Source organism: Mandrillus leucophaeus, unplaced genomic scaffold, assembly GCF_000951045.1.
Source record: "Mandrillus leucophaeus isolate KB7577 unplaced genomic scaffold, Mleu.le_1.0 Scaffold194, whole genome shotgun sequence".
Lineage (NCBI taxonomy): Eukaryota > Metazoa > Chordata > Mammalia > Primates > Cercopithecidae > Mandrillus > Mandrillus leucophaeus.
Genome location: NW_012101965.1, coordinates 1,689,223 through 1,698,315, shown reverse-complemented (window position 1 = coordinate 1,698,315; position 9,093 = coordinate 1,689,223). Strand labels below are relative to the sequence as shown.

General features: G+C 41.5%; 1 long non-coding RNA gene across 1 annotated transcript in view; it reads right to left on the bottom strand.

Moving 5' to 3' along the window:
* LOC105538540 overlaps window positions 1-6,056 on the bottom strand; it is a 9,443-nt gene extending 3,387 nt beyond the window's left edge. The window contains exon 1 of the long non-coding RNA XR_001005924.1: window positions 5,728-6,056. This is a non-coding gene — a long non-coding RNA (uncharacterized LOC105538540). The remainder of the gene's footprint in view (window positions 1-5,727) is intronic.
* Window positions 6,057-9,093: the final 3,037 nt, after the last annotated feature.

Sequence of the window (9,093 nt, the reverse complement as noted above, 5' to 3'; positions counted from 1 at the left end):
AAGGAAGGAAGGAAGGAAGGAAGGAAGGAAGGAAGGAAGGAATGGTTAGACAATACAAATAAATCAAATCAGGGAGATGGAGGAGCATGTGTGATTTTTCTCAAAGGAGGGGTTTTGCAAAGAATGGTGTATTTAGCTTGTAAAGTATGTACAAAATCCATTTTTCTCTGGGCACTTGTCCAATTCTGTCTCTTTTCCACTTTAAGTCAATGCTGATGGTGTGGTAAAGCTTTTTTTACTCAGAAAGAACTCTAGTCAACCTTGACACATTTTTTTTTTTGAGACCGAGTCTCGCTCTGTCACCCAGACTGGAGTGCAGTGGCTCAATCTCGGCTCTCTGCAAACTCTCCCTCCCGGGATCACGTCATTCTCCCGCCTCAGCCTCCCGAGCAGCTGGGACTACAGGCGCCCGCCACCACACCTGGGTAATATTTTTGTATTTTTAGTAGAGATGGGATTTCACTGTTTTAGCCAGGATGGTCTTGATCTCCTGACCTGATGATCCGCCCGCCTTGTCCTCCCAAAGTGCTGGGATGACAGGCATGAGCCACCACGCCCAGCCAACACTTCTAAACTTAGAAGTTTCTTTGACCCTATTAGTTTGTTGTCACTTCCAACCTAGGACCCCTCAAATGGCAGAAATAACTTGAACACAAATTTAATGATGTTCCTTCCTTGTTTAATTTTATAGCTGTCATTTGTCAAATTGCCTTCTTCCTACATCTGCCGCCTACTATACACCCTCATTGACACTCTGAACAACACACCAGATAAAACCAGTTTGTTCACACTTCATATGCCAAGGCAACCATATACCAGGCAGTTCAATTTTGGACTTTCTGGGATTTCAGGGAGAATTTATCCACAAAGAGTATATGCATAGCCCAGGTTCCCTCTGAAAAAAATTCCGAATCAGTTGCAAAATTCCCATGACACTAATTATAATTAGGCAGAGATAGATGAGAAGATAAGAGTATGGCTCCAATCAAGGAGACTTCACCGCATATAAATGTTTGCATGGCAATCATGAGATCATGGATGCAAACAGCTAGCACAGGGCCTGCTATGTAAAACTATCAAAAGCTTAGTTTCCCCCATGTGGGGTTATCTCAAAGGCAACCCACCCTAATCTGAGGTAACAAGTATTCTGGAAGAATCCAAAGCTGTGGAAGAGGAGAAACACAGAGGAAAGAGGAAGTTGTTTGGTTTGTGTTGGTTTTTTTTTTTTTTTTTTACCAGAACCTGTTTCAGCATTCTTATAGGGAAAAGCCAAGCCTTACCATCTTCCTCATTATTAAACATGCTTAGAAAGCCTGCGAAACCTTATTTTTTAACAGACGTTGGTAGCATATACTGTGTATCAGTGGAACTCAATGCTCAAGTTAGACCATAAATAATTTTTGTACATAATTTATATGTTTTTGTAAAGCAAAAGGAATTACGTTTTCATCAGAAGCTTTTCTCACGTTATTGCCAAACTCCCTCTTTTTTCTGTGTCTGATGTAAGGTCACGTTTTGTTGCACAATTGGGAACACTGGGGTAATAAAGTGGGAGACAGAAAGGACAGGGAACCATGCGTTTCAATTTGTTCACAATACATTTGTAACTCATCTCTGTCTTCTCCACTCTTCCTCCTGGCTCTATGGGTCATGGTAGAGGAACAATTATGTGGAAGAAATCAAATATGAATGACTGCTTTCCCCTCCAGCTCTCTTCCCTACTTCCTCCTTGTGATATGCTTATCACGTTTCCCTGCAGGGTTGTAAATAAAGGCTTCTGGGGCTTTCACAGCTCGAGAGAGAAGTAGCCCCCTCCTATCAGCCCTAACAAACTGTTGTTCAGCAAATTGTGATAAGAACATCATTGTGATACAGAGTATCTAATGAATTTCTAATTAATATTAATCTTTTGGCCTGGCGCAGTGGCTTGCACCTGTAATCTCAGCACTTTGAAAGGCTGAGGCGGGAGATCATTTAAGGTGGGGAGTTATGACCAACATGGTGAAACGACATCTCTATTAAAAACACAAAAAAATTTGCTGGGTGTACTGGCACATGCCTGCAATCCCAACTACTCAGGAAGCTGAGGCAGGAGAATTACTTGAACCCAGGAGTCAGAGGTTGTAGTGTGCTGAGATCGCACCACTGCACTCCAGCCTAGGCAACAGAATGAGACTCCTTCTCAAAAAAAAAAAAAATATATATATATATATATGTATAAATATTTTATAATAAATCATCAAACATACAACACATTTTATTTAAATATTTAAATTATATTAATGGAAAGAAGTACATTTGGAGCTTTTTTTTAAGAAAATAACACTCTGGAAGATTGTGTGTTTTTTGAAACTACTTAAAAGTGTAAAAATCATTATATTTTAGAGACTGGAAAGATCTTAGGCACCATTTCACCTATTCTATTTGTTTTCTATAACAAAAATTAAGCACCTAAATACTTCATTCAAAAACCACCCATAAGATAGTGGTGGAGGTACATATTGAGGTAAGAATCTTTCTACCACATCATGATACTCCTGGTCCACCCCATGGATACACTATATTGAGTCATAAAAGTTTGACAATATATTTGGGATAATAATCTAAGGATCTTATCCAACATAAATACTATTTTCCAACATTTTCACTTATATTCTAAAGCAACAGGCTCTCAACTACAATTATTTCTTCATTTTATGCTTTTGTAATAAGGTAGTCTGTCTAGCCTACCTTATTACTAACTCTGGTGTTACCCTTCGTTGTCTACACAAGTACCTTGGTTTGACTCATGGCAATCTCTCTTCTCTGGATCTGTTCTTCTGGCCATGCCTCAGTTATCACGATGTCTTCCTAATGCAGTTTCAATGGCCAGCAAAAGAGACGCTTGAGCACCAAGAAGAATACTTTCCAGTCCAATGAGAAGCAAAAGTTCCTGTGAATTTCCTTTGATAGTTACACATTCGATATTCATGCATTCATTCAGTTACGAATTCCTTCTGAAGTCCCAGGCACTGGATTATGTGCTGCAGAGGCCAATGCCTAATAAGATACTGTCCCAGGACTCATGGAGCCCATAGTCTCATGAGGACAAAATGTGTAAACCCTGCACTGTGGATATGGCCAGAGAAAGCAGTAAATAATTGAGGTGCTTTGGGGAGTGGAGAGGAAGGAGCTGTGCCTGGGAAGGATGGCAAACAGCCTTATCTAGATATGCCAAATCCAAGCAGTCAAGACACCTAGGTTCTAAATTTTTTACAAGAACAATCTCATTCTCCTCTGATGGAGAAGACACAGCCCAGCTGTGATCTAGTATCTGGGCATTCTGATCACAGGAACAAAAGGTCAGCAGTCATTGCCTGATCACCAAATAGAACAGAAGGGTGGGTCTCAGGACCTGGAGAGTGGGGATAGATGGTAAAAATGACAGAGAACGGACAACAGAAAATCTATGTGAAAACCAAGCCAGCCATCTGTAAGCCTCTTGAGAGACAGTCAAACCACACAGTTCTGAAAACAAATTCTCAGCTGCTTGAGCAGGCAGGTGGATCAGCCTAGGCTAACTCTGGAAGATCTAATCAGTTGCAGGTGCATTTTGGGTGTTTTAAGTGCATGTTAGTCGTAGGGGTAAACTGTCACTTTGCACAGTTGAGGTTGAGGCATAGAACTAGTACTTTCTCTTTACTGGAGTTGCTGCTGCACCTGAGCCAGTGTGGGCTCCCAGCCACGCATGAGGTTGGGAGATGTCCAAATCGAATCGCTGTCTTGCCTAAATCTCAGAGCTCTCCAATAACACTAGTTACCTCTCAGGGCTAGGACAAGGATGAGGCAAGGGAGGCACTGAGAATAAGATATAACTCAGGTTCCCACTCTGAACCATCTTGAGCAAGATCAAGTTCTTCCTTAGACCCTGCCTCTTCTTCCAGAATATCTTTCCAATTCTAGGAGGAAGAAGGGCTTCAACAATTCTATGGCAGGCAGCACTTACTATACAAGAGAAATGTGGGACAAGGAGGAGCCTGGTTGATTTCCCAAGGACCTCTGACCAAAAATCCCTATTGAATTTTTACAAAGAGATGTTGGTCAGGGGATTCAAAATTTCAGTTAGATAGGAGAAATGTTCAAGAGACCTATTGTGCAACATGATGACTAGAGTCAGTAACAATAGGTTGTGTTATTGAAAATTAGGAGAGTAGATACTAAGTGTTCTCACCACACACACACACACGCGTGCGTGCGCGCGCACACACACACACGTGAGGTAATGCATGTTAATTAGCTCAATTTAGCCATTCCACAATGTATGCATATTTCAAAACAACATGTTGCACATGATAAATATATATAATTTTTGTCACTTAAGAAACTAGTTTAGAAAAATTTCTATTGGCAGAGTCTCAAAAGCAATCGTACTCATAGTGACCAATCTCAAATTAGTAATGAGGTTTTTTTTGTGATTTCTTTTTTTAAACAAATATTTGATTCATCTCTTGTCTCCTTCCATGTGTTTCCTTCACTTCTCCCAGTCGAAAATGCATTTCTCAGGATCTCCCTTCTCTGCTTATTGAAAACAGATTCAAAATATATGCCCCTGGGAAAAAATTTCTTGTGTAAGGCATATTTTTAATTCTGTTGTGGCTTAACCCTTGATTGTAACACCAGAGACCTGCTAAGAACTGTCAACTCTAATGTTTAAACACTATTTTAAGACTCATACATATTTATAACGATGTCCCCTGGGTTTCTCTTCTGAATGAGACTTTAAACCAACAATCATTTTTATAAACAGAGCAATAACCACAAAATATTCAACAAATTACATACATGGCTTAACAACTATCTAATCCAGAGAAAACGCATAGACATTACTATATAGATAATATATCCTATTTTTTATTATCCATTTACTTCAAGTTCATTGTTTTCCTTTTTAAAAAATAAGGCTAGTATTATCATAAACCAGTATCCATGGTTTCCTTTTCATTAAGTTCTCTTTTTCTCATTATGTTCACTCACCTTAAAAAAATCCTATTTGGGAAAGAGGAAGAAAATAAGGGGAAAAATGATTTACAAGGCAGGAGAGAGACGTTTCCTCTACATGACACCATGGCTCCAAAAGCACTGGGCAGATTTTCCACAAAGGATAAGAAAAGAACTAAACATGTTCTATTTCACAAAATTACAGACAGATTATTGGATGCAAGATGGATTGCACCTCAGAAAGAGCCCATCCTTCCGTCAATGCACACTGGTCATAGAGTCTCATAAAACATTTTCAAACAGCTGAGGGCAAGCCCCAAGATGAGATGTCCCTCCATGCTGGGTTTCCAGGCAGAGGTCACTTTGCCAGTGAGTTTGTTTGCTGCTCAGCTGACGCAGGAGTTAAGTAAAAGCCTCCAGCAGCACAGAAATGTGGGTCTTTCCCTCAGTGATTCATCACTATCAGCAATCAGACAAACTGTCTCATAAAGTCTGAGCATAAATTACTTCATCTCCACCAATTTGGGTTTAAAGATCATTATGAATGCACTTGGAAAACACCTTGTTCATTTTTACTTACTATTAACTCTAGGATGTTTTATATGGTTGACCACAAGAAGACAGGGATAACAAAATACTGCAATCACCCAACCATAACTTTAAGAGAAATCCTCTCACGTTTAGAACTCCGTATAATTCATTAATAATATCCATCAATATCTATGAATATAAGAAAACAGAGGCACTTACCCAAATGAGTAATTTTTTAAAAAGCTGCCATCTACAAAATCGTATTTTATTGAATCCTCACAAAAATTTTGTGATATATGGCTGAGACTTTAAACCTATTTTGTGATAAGAAACTGAGATCCAGAAGGGTTAGGGCACTTGCTTAACGGCACATTACTTGTTAGTAGCAGAGCTGGGATTTGAACCAGGGTTGTTCCGAATTCTAGTCCAGTTTCTTCCTAATATACTAGGCTGTTTAACTCAGATGATGGCCAGGCTTACTACGACCATTATGCTCAATAATTTTAAATAAATATAAGAATCTAAGTAGCAGACAAGTTCTTCCTGTGCAGTTGGAAAAGTAACTTCCATCTTAGAAGCACTTATCCATTTCAAAAGATGACCTTGTGAATTACGTCAATGTTGCATCAATTGTGTAGGACTCATGCTCAGTAGGAGAGAAAACTGATTATGTGAACAAACCTAGTCATGCTGGGCCTTCTCTGTTTGTTTCCCACTTTCCTCTCCATCCTTCCCACCTGCTCTGTGCTCTAGGAGGCTGACCTCTGCTAAATGAATTCCTTCCTCACTCTCTGGGGTTTGATTCAGCCATGAAATGTCTTTGCAGGGCCCAGTGAATGGGAGGAAGTTGGGTTGGACTGTGTGCTTCCCCTCCCTGTTGCCTGCTGGACGGAGAGCTGGCAGTGGCTGCATTCTTCCCAGGAGACAGCAATTTGTCTTCACCTTCGGCTTGCTCCCTCTCTGTCCCCAGCCTCTCCCCCTCCCATTTTCCCCAGTAACTCCACACTCCCTTTACACCTTCTGCCAAAGAAAAACCTGAGACCAAGGCTTGGGTGCAGGTGATCTATTTTGGAACTCAGCTTAGAGAAGAAGAATGAGGGACAGGAAGAGTGAACACCAGGGAGACTCAAAGCCAACAAGGATGAATTACTGAGTTAACCATTGCTGTTGTCAGTGGGTGCTTCATTCCTCAGAATATTCTGCAGAATCTTATGAAATACACCTCAGACAGTCTGCTGGGGAGGAAGACGAGGAATGTGCACCAGTCGCCTTCCACCCCTCATTCTTTAAGAGAAGCACAACCCCACTGACTCACCCACATTTCCAGGTTGCACATGCCAGAAGGCCAGGCAGGGTCCCATAGGCATTGGCATCCCCACATCAGGGAGGGCCCATGGCAGGGCCTGAAGGCACCATGGAGCAGGCCATTGGCAGCAGCCCTGACGATACAGCTCCGCCAAGGGGAAGGGCAGGAGGATTGGGGAAAATGGAGCCCTGCCACTGTTACTGGGGAAAGCTTCACTGCCCCTAGTTTGTTTGACTTTTTCCTTAACCCTGACACTCATGGAAACAGTTCCTTCTTTAAACTCTCCTCGAGTTCCCCATTCGATGGGATATCTATTTCGCGTTAAATCCTGCCTGCTTTAGTAGCATTCTGTGTCTTTTCAACTATTCCTTCAAGACTCTTCCTGTCTTTTCCTCATTATTCTCTATCCCCAAACAATAACACTTCATGTTTTATGGTTCCCTCTTTTACCAGGTTGGAGAGGGTCCCCTGAGAATTCATGTTCTTTCCAGAATCTCGGAATGTTACCTTATTTGAAAATAGAGTTATTGCAGATGCAGCTAGTTAAGATGAGGTCATCCTGCAGTAGGATGAGCCTTTAATAAAATACAACCTACAACCAGTGTCCTTACAAGAAGAGAAGAGACACAGAGACGGAGATACAAGGAAAACAGCTGGCCAAGACAAAGGCAGAGACTGGAGAGCGGCCTCTACAATTCAAGGAAAACCAAAGATTGCCAGCAACTCCCAGAAGCAGCTCCCAGAAGCGAGAACAAAGGCTTAGAACAGACTCTTTCAAAATGTCCAGAAGGAACCAACCCTCCTACATCTTGATTTCAGACTTCTGGCCTCTAGGACTATGAAAGAATAAATGTCTGTTGTTTTAAGCCACCCAGTTTGTTGTCATTTGTTATGACAGCCCTGGGAACCGCGTATACCTCCCCATCAAGGCCTTCCTTCCAAGTCTCATGGAAGCCTGACAAAGACCCATGTTTCATTTTCTCTCAACCCATCAAAAACCCATTATCTGTCATGGGTTTATCCTTCAGTGTCACAGCCTTTGACAAGTGACAGTGGGTGAATAGACTGTCCTTGGTAATGCTTTAAGCAGCTAACTTGATTAATAGGAACACGATATATCTCTTTCTCTTCCAAAAACTGAACTCTAAGAAAACAATGACAATGTATCTCTTCTGATTAAACTCTGCTTAAGGAAGCTCTTCAAGAACCCTTAATGGCCAGGTAATGGAGAGTGATTTGGGGAGCTCCTCAGAGCACACACTGCAGGCCACGTGCTGCCCTTACATTCTTAGCTTGAATGAGGGCCTCAGCCAGGATGGAGTCATTCTGGAAATCTAAATGCCTGCCCACCTGTTAGACATCCCAGCAGGAACTACACAGGAACCAGGACTGTAGCAATGCAACCCATGGAGAGATAAAATCCCAGATCAGCCAGCCCGGTAGGCAAACAGAAACCACACTGGACGGGAACTGTTTTCCCATAAGCATAATCACCTCTTGATATGCATTTGTTGATCATTCTCCACCTCTGTTTCTCCCTCACCTTCCTTTGAACCACTTTTTGCCACAAATTAACTCTACCCAAGGAAAAAAAAGTCAAGAACCAAAATATGCAGCTTGTTTCTCTGGGGTTTTTTGCTTTAATATAGTTCTCTAGATGATATACTTTATCAGGCTAACATGAGGCTTTACATGTTATGGGTGTTTTGTTTGTTTCTTATTATCATCTGCAAATGGCAGAGAGTGGAGCTGACCTTCAGTACCTCCCTGCTAGGCTGCTTTGCCACCACCAAGCATGGACTTTGAAGATGAGCATACCCAGGCTGACTCTAGCTCTCCTATTAACTGATGACCCAGAGTAAGTGAATGAGAGCCTGTCTTCTCACCCATGAACTGGGAATAAGAATGCCTCATTGTAGCTGGTTGTGAGGCTTAAACACGTGATTGTACTTATGGCCCCATGCAGAGTGGCAGGTATTTGGTAAAAGTTAAGAATCCCTTCTAAGAACAACTTCTTCTTTAAGTTCCATTTTAAATCTCACTTTGCCTGGTCATGTTAACTGCAAGGTGTCTCAGCCTCTTTTGGCATTAATTGTGCAGCAACCATTTATATACTTATTTAATTGGCTTTCTGTTTTGTTTCCCCAACTTTAAGCTGAGACCACAAGTATACACCACCACGTCTGGTTAATTTTTTGCTTTGTGTGTGTGTGTGTGTGTGTGTGGAGATGGTGTTTTACCATGTTGCCCAGGCTGGTCTCAAACTCCTGCGCTCAAGC